Consider the following 15,819-nt stretch of genomic DNA (forward strand, 5'->3'; position numbering starts at 1 on the left):
CTGTACAAACATCAGATGCTCAAGTGAGGAAAGTGAATAGAGTTAGTTGGAATGAAATATTGGTTCACAATATTCATAATGTAATGGAAACTCTGATAGCAAGCTGTTGAAAGGGAAACATGCTGCACTTGTCTTCCCTAATTAATTCCATCAGGATTCATACACTGAAAATATTCTCTTGTAAAATTAAAAGCAGAAACACCTCATGTGCTACTTCAAAGCAGTGCAAGAGGCAGGGTGCAGGTGCTGATTCTTAGATGGCAAATCTTCCAGCTATTAGATCCATAGTACTGAAGGTCTCCACTGCGAAGCTGCTAAACAAATGGAAGGAGTTGGAGTAAACACCACTTGACAGAAATAAGTCTGGATGATGGAAGTCATATTACCCAAGAAACAAGATCAGATGGAGTGCCTCCAAAAGAGCTGCTTTGCTCTGAACTTAGCTCAAGGGTTTTTTTTAATGTTTTTCTTTTTCAGATAATACTTCTATAGAGTCCTCTGACATAATTTTGACTTGTATGGTACAGGTTACAGGCAACTCAAACTCTCAAATCCATATTTGTGAAAGTATTTATCTTACTACTCAATAGAAAATGTTGGGTAACATCCATGTTAATTATGCCTGTTAAAATGTAAACCCTTCCCAATATTTGAACATCCATTTTCCAGCACTAACTGCTGGTTATCCTTGCCTGCTACATGCAAGAACTGTTTCTCAGTTTCTGGATTTCAGCGTAGGTTTGTCTAACCCCTGTTGCTCCTCACAACTCTGCAATCCAAACTCCTCAAACTTCAGCAGCATCGTTGTAGCCCCTCATTCTTACACAACCTCAACAGCTGCCAAATGCAGAGACAGCACAGCCATTGCACTCTTTGTTCACATGCATTTCATTCATGTATACATTCTCCATGTTTTTTATTTGTACCGGAACATTCTACAAGAAATTCCTCATTTACAAAACAAACAAAAAAGCTCAACCCTACAAACAGCAGGAAAACACAACCAAACCCAACAACAAATTGGAAAAAATTGCAAAAACCACCATAGTACAGATCAGTTCAGAAGTCATCAAGCAAGCACTCAGTGTAAGTTATGACAGGCTCTTAATTTCAGTGGACTGATGGCAGTATGGACTTTCAAAGAATTTTGTGCTTTGTTGGCACAGCAGTTAGATAATGATACCTACCATCATGTTTTTCTGAGTACGTTCCAAAAAAGCTCAGCAGCAACAAAAGCTCAGCCACTGAGCTCCTCTTCTGCCTGCTCAGACACCTGACTAATTGTGTGGAAGGAAAAATAGAAAAGGCATGGAGAAGTCCAGTGGATCTGGTAGATCTGCCTCTTGCTCTCCACAAACCAAGAACTGCTATGAATTTACTTCCATACTTACCTGGTTAAAACCAAGCCTTTGTATCCAGAATAGATCCGTCATTTTGTATGAAAGCAATTCCAGGTTATATTTTCCCTATGGAACAAAACTGAGCTGTTCAGACTAAGCTCACCCACAGCTACTGCTGGCACACTACCAACACTCAGTCATAACAATCCAAAAAAGGCCCCACAGTGGAAATGCTTTAACTCCAAGAACTAACAACACTTTGCTACAGAAGTTACACATACCTTCAAAGGAAAAATGCAGCTCCAGCAATCAAGTTGTACTTGTGTTTTTATTTTAAATAAACTCAGTATTATAGCAATATTAACATATCCCATCAGATTACTCAAATACTTCTATTAGTAAGGAAACCATTCTTATAGCAATTATCAAAAGTTTCTACAATGTAGCATTTGTACTTTTGGAAAAGCTGTTGAATGTGTGATGAACGTTGAATCAGCATTCCCAAATTCACATGAGGGAACACAGCCCCTCCTGCATGGTATTCCTCTGTCTCTCCATGAACGCAGCGGCATTCTCCAGATACCGACAGCACCTTGCTATGGGTAAAGGATACTTTGGAAATACAGCAAATTGGAATGCCAGCTTTAAAGAAAAGCATTGTAACAAGAGTTGAATTCAAGTCACAATATAATCTTGCAGTTTTCTGAAAACATACTGTTTTTTGAAAGAACCTAATTCTGTCTAAAACAGTGTGCACATAGACAGCATTTCAGGATAATTTCAATTTATGCCTTTAAAACCACACGTAACACATGTATAATGTGCTTTAAATGCAGACCTCGTCTCTTCTCCCAAATGTTGCTACTCCTCTCTTTTCCCAATCAGTCACATCTTCTGAATTGAGACAGCCTCTTATTATATACAGTCGCACCTTCACTCGAGCCAATACTACCTGTAATCTCAGGTAAATTCACATCCATGCTCTGTAAAGTGTCAGAGGTGTGTCCTGCCAGTCCAGCCTGAGCACTAGGAGATTCAAGCAGATTAGTTACTAGGTTCATATCCACATCAACTGGTGTCAACTGAGCATCTTCCTCTTCAGAGTCAAGGCCAGTATTTTGAGATGTGGTTGCTCTTAGAGAACTTACCTGTAGTAAGTACAAAGAAAAAAGTTTCATCAAGACAATTTATATACAACCCACAACCGTTGTTGCCATGACAATGGACCATACACTAGTGGAGTTTTTTTTTGTTATCAGGAAACTGTTTTTACATATGTTTCAAAACTTTCTATCTGATGGACTGTCAACATGAAGTACTTGATCTGGTGTATGTGTGCACAGTGTTCCAGACCTACTGCTATCAAATCAGAAACTGGATTGCATATCTTGCCAATTAATAACTCCAGACTTCGTGGCTTGTATAAATGAACTGTCTGTGTCAACCAGGAATGACTGCCCATGAGTAACAACTCCAGCAGCTGCAGGACACGACAGAAGTAGGCAAAGAAAGTACAGTTGCCCCTCTCTCACCACAAATAACTGTTTGTGATGGGAAAAGTCCACCCCCATCATCCTGCTAGCCATCCTCTGAAGGAAGACAAGCAGCTTCTCTCTCAAACTCCTTCATATCACATGTTACCCATAGCAGCATCAAGATGTCACCGCTGGGACTCAGAGCTAAATGGTAGAATTTCATTTTACTGCACTAGATTTTTGTTTGCATTACCACGCCAGCACTGTCTGGCACTCCATACACGTTTACACTGAAATTCCACATTACACCTTCTATGCAAATAAGTGAAAAGACAAATTGTGGGGAACTACCAGTGTACTACGCAGACAGTATTAACCAAAATAAGGCAGTAAATTAGTGGCATTCCCTGTTGATATATCCAAAGCTTATTTCTCTTCCACTTCCTTTGTTCCTAACGCTTATTTTGTCTTGTTAAACATTTGGATAGGGAGATTCCAAACAGTGCACGCTGGAACTTGAAGCAACTAGCAGTCATGGTATTTTGAACTGGCAAATCCTCAGATATTTCTGCAATTATTATTATTATTTTTATTGGATCTTTTGGAGACGGACATAGCCAGCTGCCTTCTCAAGTAAAGGAAACAGATTACTTCTTATTTGTTATTCCCTGGGATTGCTTCTCAATGAAGCTTAAAGAATTTCCACAGCCAACCAACCAAATGAATAACACTTTTCAGTCACCTATTAACTCATGTGGAATAGCTTAATACTTTACCAAACCAAGATAAATAGTTACTGAAGCCATAACTTTCACTAACAGAGAGCATAGTAGAGGAATTAGTACTCATACACAGAAGGCATAGCACCTATATTAAGCACACAAAGGAGAAAGGGTTCTGACTTTCTTTGAGGAAGTCATGAAAAGAAAAACCAACCAACTTAGTTGAAGTACTTGCAGGTACTACATAGTCCCCAGTTACATGTAGTTCTTACCTTTCTAGCTTATTAACAGAATGCTGGAAGTAATGTTCTGTCAGATGCAACAATTACTAGTACTTCACAGAGGCTTCCGTTCCTCCCTGTTCAATCCAACACTAACAGGAACATAAACAATTCTTCCTCCACTTGGTTTTCACAGCCAGGTTCATAATGACTGCTATTCAAACTGATATTTCTTGCTGAGAAAAATCAAAACAAGTAATATATTGCTTTGCCATTTATACTTGGAGCACAATACAGGAAATGGGCCTAAGGTGTTTTCACAGTCAGATATAGTCTGCAGCAACATCATACTGCCTACACAAAAAACAAAGTGGATACTGTAATTCCTACAGCAGGGCACTGTAGTTACAGCTGTATACAAATTGTGAATGAACCCCATGATGTTTGGGAATTACTCTCTGCAGTGGTATTGTGATACTATAAGAGCATTCCCCTCTTCCAGTAACTAGAAGATATAAACAGTTCCAACAGAATTTTCCCATTTTACAATCTACAGACCTCAAATAGATAATGAAAGCCACCTTTTCTTCCTGATTTCCTTTTTTAATATCCAAAATAAGTAGACTAATTCTGAAGGGGGAAGAAAAAAACACACACACACACATCCTCTGAAGATATTCATGGATTTTCCAGGGGTAGAAACATTAAATTTTGTGCCTTGCTAGAAATACTTACACAGGTTCAAGAGCAAAAGGATGTGGTTTTTTTTTTTGTTTTTTGTTTTTTTTTTCCCCTCCTGTAATGAGCAATCCCACCACCCATGGTTTGTTTTCATTGCAGCCTGAGCAATAGTTATCACTTGTGCTTGGGCAAAAGATACACACAGATGCAATATTTCACCTTAAAATACTCTTTTTCCTTCAGGCTGCCGAGGTACCTCTCCCACAGGGGACCCCTGAACACATTCCTCTTCAGATCAGGGTACACTTTATTGCATTTACAGCACAACATTTCTAAGCCATGAGTCTGGATCAGAGCTGCAACAAGATATTCTTGAGATGTGACAAACTTAAGCACGGCTCTAAATGACTGCATCAAGAACTCCCTATCACTGAGCACCCAATTCTGCCATTTAGGAAGCAGAGCAGATTGCAAGACCCAAATTGTTTATTACTGCTGTAGGAAGAGAGAATCTAACTTCCAAAGCAAGATACCTCAACCTGACATATAAAGTTTGTCTACAGGGAAAGTAACTGAACAGCAAACCATAAGAGAGATCTATAGCTCACCAACTGCTGCTCACGTAAGCACCAATGCTGTAACTGTATTTATATTCTGTCCTGAACAGCAAAGCTGTGTAACCTATACAAACATGCCGTACCGAGGCACAGGCTTGGGGACAGGCAATTTCAGAAGAGAAAGTTTGCTCCAAATAGAAATACAGAGCAAAGACCAAGGGGCACTGAGCCTTCTGCACTTCCAACAAACAAATCCCACCCTATTCCTATCCCAGATGTTGCCTATATTTGCTGCAAAGATGTACTGCAGCAAGTTCTACATGCTTGCAATGTGAGGAAATTGAAAGTGGTACCCACCTGCTGCTGCACTTACTCTGTTCTCAGGACTCGCCACTTCAGGAGGAAATTACCCTCTTCTATCAACAGGAACGCCCCGTCCCCATCATCGCCCCTGCTTAAGGACGAGCCGGTTTCGTACACACTGCAACGCAGGGCGCCGCTGAAGGCACTCACTGGGGGCAGGCTCCATCGCTTTGGGTTTTGAGGTAACGCAGGTCGCCCTCCGCCCCACTAGGACAGCTACCAGCTCCGGGAAGGCACAGCCGATCTTCTGCACGAGCTACGAGGAACCACTCGTTCTCCACGTTGTTCTCCACCGATGTGCTCCGGGACGCCTCCTGCAAAAAAACACCAAACAACAACAACAACAAAAACCCTTTAAGTGAGGAAAAGCGAAGTGTTCTTTTTGAATGCAAACATGATAATTAATAATAATAATAGTTGTGGCACATGACCCAAAGAGACCTTTTCCTCACAGGTTCACGTGACAGTTCTCTCTGCAGTTTTGAACCCATCTGCTTCTGTAACTCAGAAAGCTGCTTCTTTTCCTGTAAGTTTGTGGATACGATATCCATTTCCTGGGCAAATTTTGGATCTCTCTCCTGCGTGCACGGAATCTTCTCTAAAGAAACGAGTATCCCTTCAGTAACACAGAACAAAGCCCGCGCCCCTTTTTGGATTCCAAATCCAGAAGCATTTCATTCTGCGATTCTGCTGAGCAATGCGAAACGACGTGTTTGCATCCATCTCACGGCTCCTGCGCGAGTTTTCTCTCCGCGTTAAGCACCAGTCTGCAATCTCCGGTAGTTCCGGTAGAGGGCAATACAATAAAGCCATTTATAAAGGCTCTTACCGGCCGATGCCTTGACTAACTCCTCCGGAGCGCCTTAGGCTTTCTTGTTCGGGGTTGGTGTTCTAATGCCAAATATTTACAATCAAAGATTTACTTTTTTTTTTTTTTTTAATTTTTAATTTTTTTTTTAATTTATTTTTTTATTTTTTTATCTTGGAAAGCTCATTCTGCCTATTCCTTTGTTGACAGCACAAACGTGCTCTAAGTGCCTGAAAACATCTCTATGGAAACACCAAGATATAACCCTCTTTGATACAGCTTCTTTTTCCTCATCCCCAGCCGTCCGTTTGAATGTAAATGTTACACTATGCTTCACATCCGTAAGGAGTCTTTACATTCACATGTAGTTTTAAAAAGTCTCATAGGAATCTCTTGCAGTATTTTAATGGGCAAACGGGAAGCAAATCAATTGGAAGTGCAGGATAAATGTTATTTAATTCTCCCTAGGGCTTTGCTATTCACACACTCCTCTGTGCAGGTAGATGTTCATGTGTGTATGAAATGAAAACTCACCTTTGACGAGTAACAAAGGGAAACCTGCACTGGGATAATTTGTAGGAAAGAGTTATTTCACAGTATGTAAGTTCATGGATCATGAGAGATCATGAGACATTTGTAAGGATGATCCCAATGATAAGGCTCTGTGGTTTTATTTACTAAAGTCTAGACACATTTAGTCAGTGATGAGTTCTTTGAAAGACAACCACATTTCCAACACAAGAACAGAACAGCCACCTGGCAGATTTCATACAGCCTCACAACAGTACCTCAAACTGTATGAGAGCTTCAGAATCCACAATGGAACAATATTCCCTCTTGAGCATGAACACCCATCCAGGTAACACCAAGAACAGCTGGTAAGTCTGACAGTGTGATTTCCCTTCTCCTCAAGTGTAAAGAGACAAATGTATGAAACAAATGTAAAACATATTCAAAGTATGACAGGCACCATGTCACAGCAGAAGCATCAGGTAAGCTCAATGCAAAACAGTACTTTCTTTCATTCTTTCTTTCATTATTTCCTTCACTTGTAACAAGATTCATGAGTGCATGGAAATGCTTAACAAAGTGATAATGAATCTCTCTGAATGTTTACATAGTTTCCATCAATGCAAAGACTCTCCTCGTGCTAAAAGTAATTTGTTACTGTGTGTAGAAAAACGTTTGATTCTTCTTTTCACTGCATTTGGCACTTTCAGCTCCCTGTGTATAAAATGGCCACGGTGGTTTTTCCTGTATACAGGGTCTGCAGCCTGGGTTAGGGTTTGCTTTTTGGGTTGTGAGAGCACATACTTCTGTCTCGTGACCACCTTCCCATCCAGGAGTACCTGCGAGTCCATTTAGGCAGGGCTGTGCTCAATCCTTTTGCCCCCTGAGGAACCCAGGTGCAAGATCTGGCAATTGAATTTATTGAGGTTCTACTGCACACACTGTCTGAGCTTGCCTAGGTCTCCTTGGATTGCATCCTGTCCCTCAAATATGTTGACTGCATCAGACAGCACAGTGTCATCTGCAAACCTGCTGAGGGTACACTTGATTCCACTGCTGATGTCACTGATGAAGACATTAATGAGCATTGGTCCCAGTACTGACCTTTGCGGGTGTATGGGAAACTGGTAATCACAGCGTGAACCTCTGGCTAACCAGCTGAGGCAAGTGTCAGGTCAGCTGTGGGACCTGTAATGTGTGGGACCACATTACTGAAGCAGTGTGAGGAGCTATCAGCAGTGGAAGCAACAGTGCCTGAGAGACAAAGTTTATTGTTATTCTAGAAATAGTGAAGCACTGCAGGAAGTTCCCATTCTTGCAGGTCTTTCAAAGGTGAAAAACTCCAAACAAACCTCTGACTGAAAAAGAAGTTAATTCACAGGTCAATATTTGTATATACTAAAACCACACTGTACCATCACAGGTCAAGATGTTTGCTTAAAACAAGATGCAAGTGTCGTTTAAAATGTAGAGCTGTACAGAAATGATGAAAAGAATGTCACCTTAGCATTAAAAAATGGTAACACAGCATTTCTCCATGCGTGGAGGAACACTGCAAAATCAATGGCTCCGTGTGAATTTCAGAGACTAAATGTCACTCTCCTCCTTAGGAAGTGGCACAGCGTATGCTTGATAAGGCTGTCCCATTTTGAGCACTGTGAAAGCACTTCGCACAGGAAGGCTACAACAAGGTGGGCAACTCACCAGCAATTCAACACAGCCAAGGACAAAGCTGAAGGAAATTTTTCAAGCTGGATGACAAACAAACAAAGAAACCACCACAAACCCACTACCAAAAGATCCCTTTAAAAAACTAGTTCAAAACTGAAAGACGTTATGCCTTCATTTTTTTCCCCTCTGCATCTTAACACATTGCTCCAAACTTAAACACGTGAAAGGTGGTGAAAACACATTCATTGTTAATTTCACTGACTTTTTTGCCCTGAAATAGTTCCATGTATTCATGCCACAGAGTACTTACTTTTGAATATCAGCTTTAAAACTGTCAGTTGTTTGTTCACTGGATGGAAATGATACCTTACATCTAATAAAAAACATCAGCAGTAAGGGTAGGAGCTCAATACATGCCCGGTGGAACCTTTTAGTACCTTGGGAAACCATGTATTCACATGGAATGAAAGACTCTACCGGAGGGAAAGAACCCACCTTCTCCCACCAGCAGCTCTGTCACAGAGATGGCTGTCAAACCACCTTCACTAAAGTATTCAATCACACAGTTAAAATGTCATTCATTTTTTAATCTCCATTTGGGAAGAGAACAGGGAAATCACAGAGGTTCCTCTATAGATAACTCGTCTCTCAGGATTCCCCTAAACATATGCATTTTCAGCACTGGTAAAGGAGAGGAAGAACAGAACATCTGCTGTGATTCTTGTTCTTGTGACAGCTACGCAGATCAAATGGATAATATTGTACTCACAATATCAATAGTGCTTAGACAGCAACTCTTTTAAACATCCCCAGTGTACAACATACCTCCACTGCCAGCCCTGAAATGAGGTCTGGGAAGGGGCGGGTCCTGGCTCCACCACTCCCAGGCGCTCAGCTGCATTGCATGTATGTACCCAAGCTCCCCAAGCTTCAGCCTGCTTTTCCTCCAGGTGCTGCATCACTGTTTAAAGCCCTGACCATGCATTTCCCCTACAGAGTTACTTTACATATCAAAACCAATTTTACATTAAACAGGAAGAAACAAGACATGCTATTGTTGATTTAATGATACAAAAGGCAGGCTTCCAAAACTTGAGACTACGCATGATTCTAGATCAAACAACAAAACTGCAGACATGTATGCAGCTAATTCCACAGGGCTATGGTAATATTTTTTCCTGAGTACGGGTCGTCTGAACGTGACAGAAGGAGGTGACTGACAAAGCCCTTCAGCTCTCTAGCTCTCAGGAGCTGAATTTGTTAGCAAATTCTTTTCCCCTGGCATCTCTGAGAGTTACAAATAAAGCACCAGATGAATTCCCACACATTCATGTTTAAAAAGACAAAGTCAGGTAAGCTCCACACTACTAAAACATACAACCAAAGCAACAACAGCAAAAAGAGGCTGTTCCAGTAGTACCACTGTGTCAGGAAGTCCAGTAGTGCTGGTAGACATACTGCTGAGTATCAATGCTATGGAATATCCTTCAAACTTCTAAAAGATGCTGCAGTACCATTTTCAATCTACACTGCACTAGTTTTAGTCAAAAGAAAGAATGGACATGCAGGGAGAAGGAAACGTTTCAGCAAGAGTTGAAGTAGTGCCTGAAAATCTTCTCAGTTCTATCAACACAGAATATAAAATCCACAAAATTACAACAGGAATGCTTTGTGGGATCTCCTGCCCTGAGTCATCAGATATCACATGCATTTTAATTTAGGAATCTTATCAAAACATATCACTGCTACTACCATTGTGGTGACTTACCCTTCTAGTTCTTCTAGATGTCCCAGTTGCCAGAATTGTTTTTTCAATACTCTTCTTAACCCACACTCCTTCTTAGACAGCAGCAAGTTTTACTTGCTTCCCCACCCCTCCACCCCCAAGTCACTCCTCTCCCCTGAGAAGCTGAGGAATGAGCCAAAACCTGCATAGGGCAAAACTACCTGCTAAATGAGCCACAGCATTAGAGAAGCAATTTCACCAGACCACCAATCAAATGAGGTGGAAAATACAGAGAACTGTTGGAGAGGGTCCAGGGAAGGGCCACAAAGATGATCAGGGAACAGGAGCACCTTCCCTACAAAGACAGGCTGAGAGAGCAGGGCTTGTTCAGGCTGGAGAAAATAAGGCTGCAAGGCAACCTACTTGCAGCCTTACAGTACCCAAAGGGAGCCTATGAACAGGAGGGAAGTCAAATCTTTCAAAGGATAGGTAACACACAAGAGCCTGTGACCTGTCCCTAGGCTGCACGGAGGCCACAGACCTCAACGTGCCAAGGGGCTTCCCAGTTCATTTGCAATTCATTTGCCAACTCAGGATTTTATTGTTTTTTATAGATAGGGTTACGTAAGACTGAAAAAGTATTTTCTAATTTGACTTTTCTTATAGTACATAAATACATAAAGACTGAAATAAATAACAAAGTCTGGTCCTGCAAATAGGTTGTGCATAGAAAAGCACAGTTATAATCTGAAAAAATATAAATAAATAATTTTTCCCAGGATACATAGTAAAATAAAACATCCATTCTTCCAATCATCTTTTCTCAGCAATAACATGTCATTACTCGCAGAACGCTCTTACCTATCAAAAGAGTAAATTGATTAAACTCACCAGTGCTTCCCAGAACTCCAAACTAAATAAAAGATTCAGAAAACGTTGGGAGGCAGCACCAGCTACCATCAACACTGATCAGAATTTTCTGTCAAAAAGTGATCACTGATCAGAATTTTCTGTCAAAAAGTGTACAGCTTAGTCAGTAATAAATCCACTTGCCCTTACTACCAATATGCTCTCCTGTTTTCCTTCCCAGGCCATCTTCTCTAGACGGTGCCTCTAACAAGAACAATAGACTTGCACACACTGATGAACTACAGTAGGAAAGGACAGTGATTAAAGTAATGAAGCATAGTGAAGTATCTCTCTTGTAACATACATTAAATAGGATATGGAATATAAAGGGAAAGGAGATGAATTTTGTACAGCTCACCTTAACTAAGTCATGTCCCGATGGAAATTAATTTGAATATTAAAAGCACAAAGAAAAGTTGCCTGACCTTACAACTCAAGCCCAGCTGCCCTGTTCCAGGTCTGTTAGTTCTGGTCGTTCACATACATGCATCCAGCCGGCAGTCATTTTGTATCTTGTAAGTGCTGAACAGCAAATTCTATGGACAATAAGAGTTACATTTTAGTACCTTTCCAAACATCTGCCAGCCAGTGCACAATGTTCCAGTCTGACTAAAGGCTTTTGAATTTCATGCTACTCAAGTGGATTCTACTATTGTTTTATTAAATTAAGACTGCGGGGCACCATGCTATTGACAGCCCCTGGTTTTACAATTAGAGATTTTCTTCAAAAATGAACTCCTGCACCAATCCTACAGAGAAATACTAATATGGGTATGGAATACTAATACAGGTTAATCAGGACTGACACTAAAAAAACAAATAAGAGAGAGAGTCTAAAACTGAAAAACCAAAGTCCTACCTCTAACAGTGAAGGCAAGATGGCTAGGGAGCACACAGCACGGGGGTAAGCAGTAAAAGAAAAGGGGCAGTCGTGTCAGTTTCATCTTTCCCTCTAAATGGAAAACAGAATGGTCAGGTCTTCTGAGAAGACTTTCTCAAAGTTACTTCTGAGAACTAATGTATGGGAAACTGTTGATCACAGCCTGAACCTCTGATTAACCACCTGAGACAAGCTATGATTCAGCTGCAGGAGCACAGGTGAAGGTAATTGGGCTGTGCTAGTGGATGGAGTGGAGCTTGGCTCCACCTCTCCCAGATCTCATTTAAGTTTAACCCCTGTTTACCTATCAACTGCATAATTGTATTACTGTATGACTAGGCACCTGGAAATTTCGACAGTCCAGGTGACTGGAGCATTAACTCTAACTTCCAGTGCACTACATGTTACGATGTGGAATACTGATCACAAAAAATGAAATAAAAAATCATAAAACCATCACACGGCCAGAAGCTGAAATTCACCCCAAATGTCTCTGTACCCACTACAAATGTAGTTCACTGTGAATGTTAGAGTGCCATCTGTTGGGTGACACTGTTATGTGAAAGAACCATTTTTCTTTCTGGCCTCAATAAGATCATCAGATTTCCCATGGTGTTTTATTAGCAACTAGATCATAACATTCCTTATTTACTGTATAACGTATGGCTTATACAAAGAGCTTGGTCCTCTATTTGCTACCATTATTAAATTCTGTGGAGCGAGACATTTTTAGCTTAGTGATAGAATTAACAAAAGTGCTGTGCCAGTGGAACAACAGAGGAAAAAATAATACAAGAACAACAACAAACAAACAAACAAACTATCCTTATGCTGCCTTGCATCTCAACAAGAACTTGTAGAGATGTTTTCATCCACTGTGTCAGTGTTTGGAACTGCATCACTCACTACACTGGAATAGAAGATCTCATTTCCAAGTATGTGGCAAGATCACAGAATCACAGAATGACCCGGGTTGGAAGGGACCTCAAGGATCATGTAGTTCCAACCCCCCTGCCTGGCAGGACCACCAAACATACACCTTTACTAGATCAGGTTGCCCAGAGCCCCGTCCAACCTGGTCTTGAACACCTCCAAGGACGGGGCACCCACAACCTCCCTGGGCAGCCTGTTCCAGGGCCTAACCACTCTCCTAGTGAAGAACTTCCCCCTAACATCCAACCTAAATCTTCCCTCTTTTAACTTAAAACCATTTCCCCTAGTCCTGCTATTATCAGCCTTTTTGAAGAGTTTACTCCCCTCCTGGGAGTAAGTTCCCTACAGGTATTGAAAGGCTGCAATGAGGTCACCCCGCAACCTTCTCTTCTCCAGACTGAAAGATTTTGCTATACAGAGAGATTCCTGTGATGTACAGAGATTTCATGCATACATTTATATATATATATAATTTTGATTTTTTTTTAAAGTAAGGCAAAATATTCCTTTGATACTTATCTAAGACTGATTTTTTTTAAATTATTTAAATAAAATTATCTAAAATTTTAATTGAAGTTCTGTTTTCTTTTGCGACATCCTAGCCACATCTCTCTATATCTTAAGCACATTAAACATCAGTTTGTGTGGAGAAACCAAATGTCAAAAGCATCAGCACTGGAAATATATGCATGGATTTTGTTAACTGTATCTCAGACTTTTGTTTTAGACGCATAGACCACAGGTAACCAGACTGACTTTTTGTGCCTAAAATGGCCTTTGAAGTCTGATTGGCAGCTCATAACTCTCTGCTTTAAGCAGAACAAAGTAAGCCCAGAACACTGAAGTGGCAGAGACCTGGAACCACACACACACAATGCTAATTGCCCAGGCACTGCAGAGAGCTCAGTTTCACTTTGCAGCCTGTTTGACTTTCATACTACCTAGGTTAAACCTAGACAAGTGTGCTAAGCCTGAGAGGAATCCTCACAGTGCACAAGATCTTATTCTGTCATGCTTGGAATAAAAGCTTCTTCAGGCTAGTGTTTTCCTACATAAGTATAAATGCCTCACAGTACTCTTAACATAGAAAGGGTAGCTAATAAGTATTAGACTAGCACTGGGAAGATCTTGCCTCTAATTGAGCTTGTACTTCTGCATTTCTGTATGACCTTGGGTCAGCCACAGTGCTTCAGGCTACCACTGGAAAAAGAAATAATTATACATTTGTCCCTAGGAACAGTGCTGTGAAGTTAAATTCAGGTTACTCTAATATGAACGTTTGTTTTTCAGTACAAAAATTTACACAAGCCATTAAAAGTCTATTGCAGGAAAACTAGAAAGTAATTTGACTTAATTTTTTTATCCTTACCTCTTGCTTGAAACATCATTTAGCAGATAAAAAAAGAGGGAAATTCTTTCAGAAGTCTCAGCTAAACTGAAAGAGAGTTTCTCTAAACTGAAAGAGACAAAAGATTTTTGTCCAGTAAAGTTTCTGCATTAAATGAATGTTCAGCAAAAGCCTAAGGTAAGCTACAGCCTTGTTCTGCTGGAGACTGTAGAACTTACCTATAGAGACACCAGTAGCACGAAGGCAGTCTATTTCGAACAGCCTGAATGTCACTTCTATTGAAGGGGAAAGTGGAATTAATATAGGCTATTTGTATTGCATTCATTGTAAAAAATATTGTATCTGCATAGAGCTGTAGAATGGTTTGAGTCAGAAGCAACCTTTAGGATCATCTAGTTCCAACCTCCCGCTATAGGCAGGGACACCTCCCACTTGACCAGGTTGCTCAAAGCCTGTCCAGCCTGTCCTTGAATGCCTCCAGGTCGAGTGTATCCACAATCCCTCTGGGCAACCTGTTTCAGTGTCTCATCAGCCTCACAGTAAAGAATTGCTTCTTGATGTCTACAACTACTCTCTTCTAGTTTAAAAGCATTTCCCTTTATTCTGTTGCTACATGCCCTTACAAAAAGTCTCTCCTCAGCTTTCTTGTAGGCACCCTTCACGTACTGAGAGGTCAACAACTACTTGTCTGCTCTACAGAAAAGACAGGAGGCTTGACTGTCCAGAAAGACTCAGTCATTCTGAGCCTCAGACCTTCATTCAGGGATACTGACGTCAACTAAAAATGAATAGATATGGGTTATTTACAGTAATGGAAATCATGAAAACACAGAAAAAAAATACAACTTAGTAGCTTCATCACCCTGAATAAAATTCTGGAATAGTAATCATCTTGTGATCATTATTCCATTAAATACATTAGATGAAATAATGAACTTGTAACAAAAATTAGCACAATGAAGTGTAATTAAAGAACATGTAATACAGCTCAGACACCAGGGATGATGCATCTGGAAAGTAACATTCCTTATTAATTATGATAATTCCTAACATTCCAGTGGTTGAATGTGTTCATTTAACAGAAAGTTTGAGGATATTTTTGAGAGCAGAAGGAAAGGGGTTGTGTTAATAATTCACATCCACGTCAGTGCACTGATAACACTTCTGTTTACCTCAGCTTCTTAGTGTACCTCTCTCTTGACTTCCTTTCAGTCCTTCTTTCTCCTTGTTTCCAGTATTTTTTCTGGGCTCCTCCACTTCTTCTCAGGCTTTCACTTTTCAGTGTTAGTAATCTGTACTGAACACAAGTAAAACAAAACCAAAATAAACTGTTAAACAACCACCGTGACTTCTTTTTTCAGGAAAACACAAGTAACCAAGGGATTGAGAGCACTCCTTTAACAGTACCAGCTCTTCTTATTTCAGTCTGTAAAACACCATTATGGATGGAAGGAGATAAATGACAACTCCTGTTATAAAAGTATCTTTTTCTTTCATAGCAGCCCCTCAGAGAAACAATTGGTGAGGCCAAAAGATGGAGCAAGTAAGTTGTATACTGTAACAGGATTGGAAGATTTTGTATTGTAGTCATTGTGGGTGTGTGAATTCAAGCAAATGATTGATTGTTCTCATGAAATCAAACTCAGAATGACTTGAGTACCCATAACTTTCAAGA

At 40.4% G+C, this 15,819-nt stretch overlaps 1 long non-coding RNA gene across 2 annotated transcripts; it reads right to left on the reverse strand.

The window, feature by feature from the left end:
• Positions 1–1,649: 1,649 nt before the first annotated feature.
• LOC107315705 lies at positions 1,650–12,841 on the reverse strand. Of its 2 annotated transcripts, XR_004307695.1 has the most exons (4): positions 11,843–12,841; positions 11,409–11,519; positions 5,354–5,673; positions 1,650–3,994 (listed from the first exon to the last, which is right to left on the reverse strand). It is a non-coding gene; the product is annotated as an uncharacterized LOC107315705 (long non-coding RNA). The 2 variants fall into 2 exon arrangements; XR_001556027.1 differs by lacking the exons at positions 11,409–11,519; positions 11,843–12,841 and adding an exon at positions 5,801–6,236.
• Between the last annotated feature and the right edge of the window lie 2,978 nt (positions 12,842–15,819).

The sequence above is a fragment of the Coturnix japonica genome, chromosome 6, assembly GCF_001577835.2.
Source record: "Coturnix japonica isolate 7356 chromosome 6, Coturnix japonica 2.1, whole genome shotgun sequence".
NCBI lineage: Eukaryota > Metazoa > Chordata > Aves > Galliformes > Phasianidae > Coturnix > Coturnix japonica.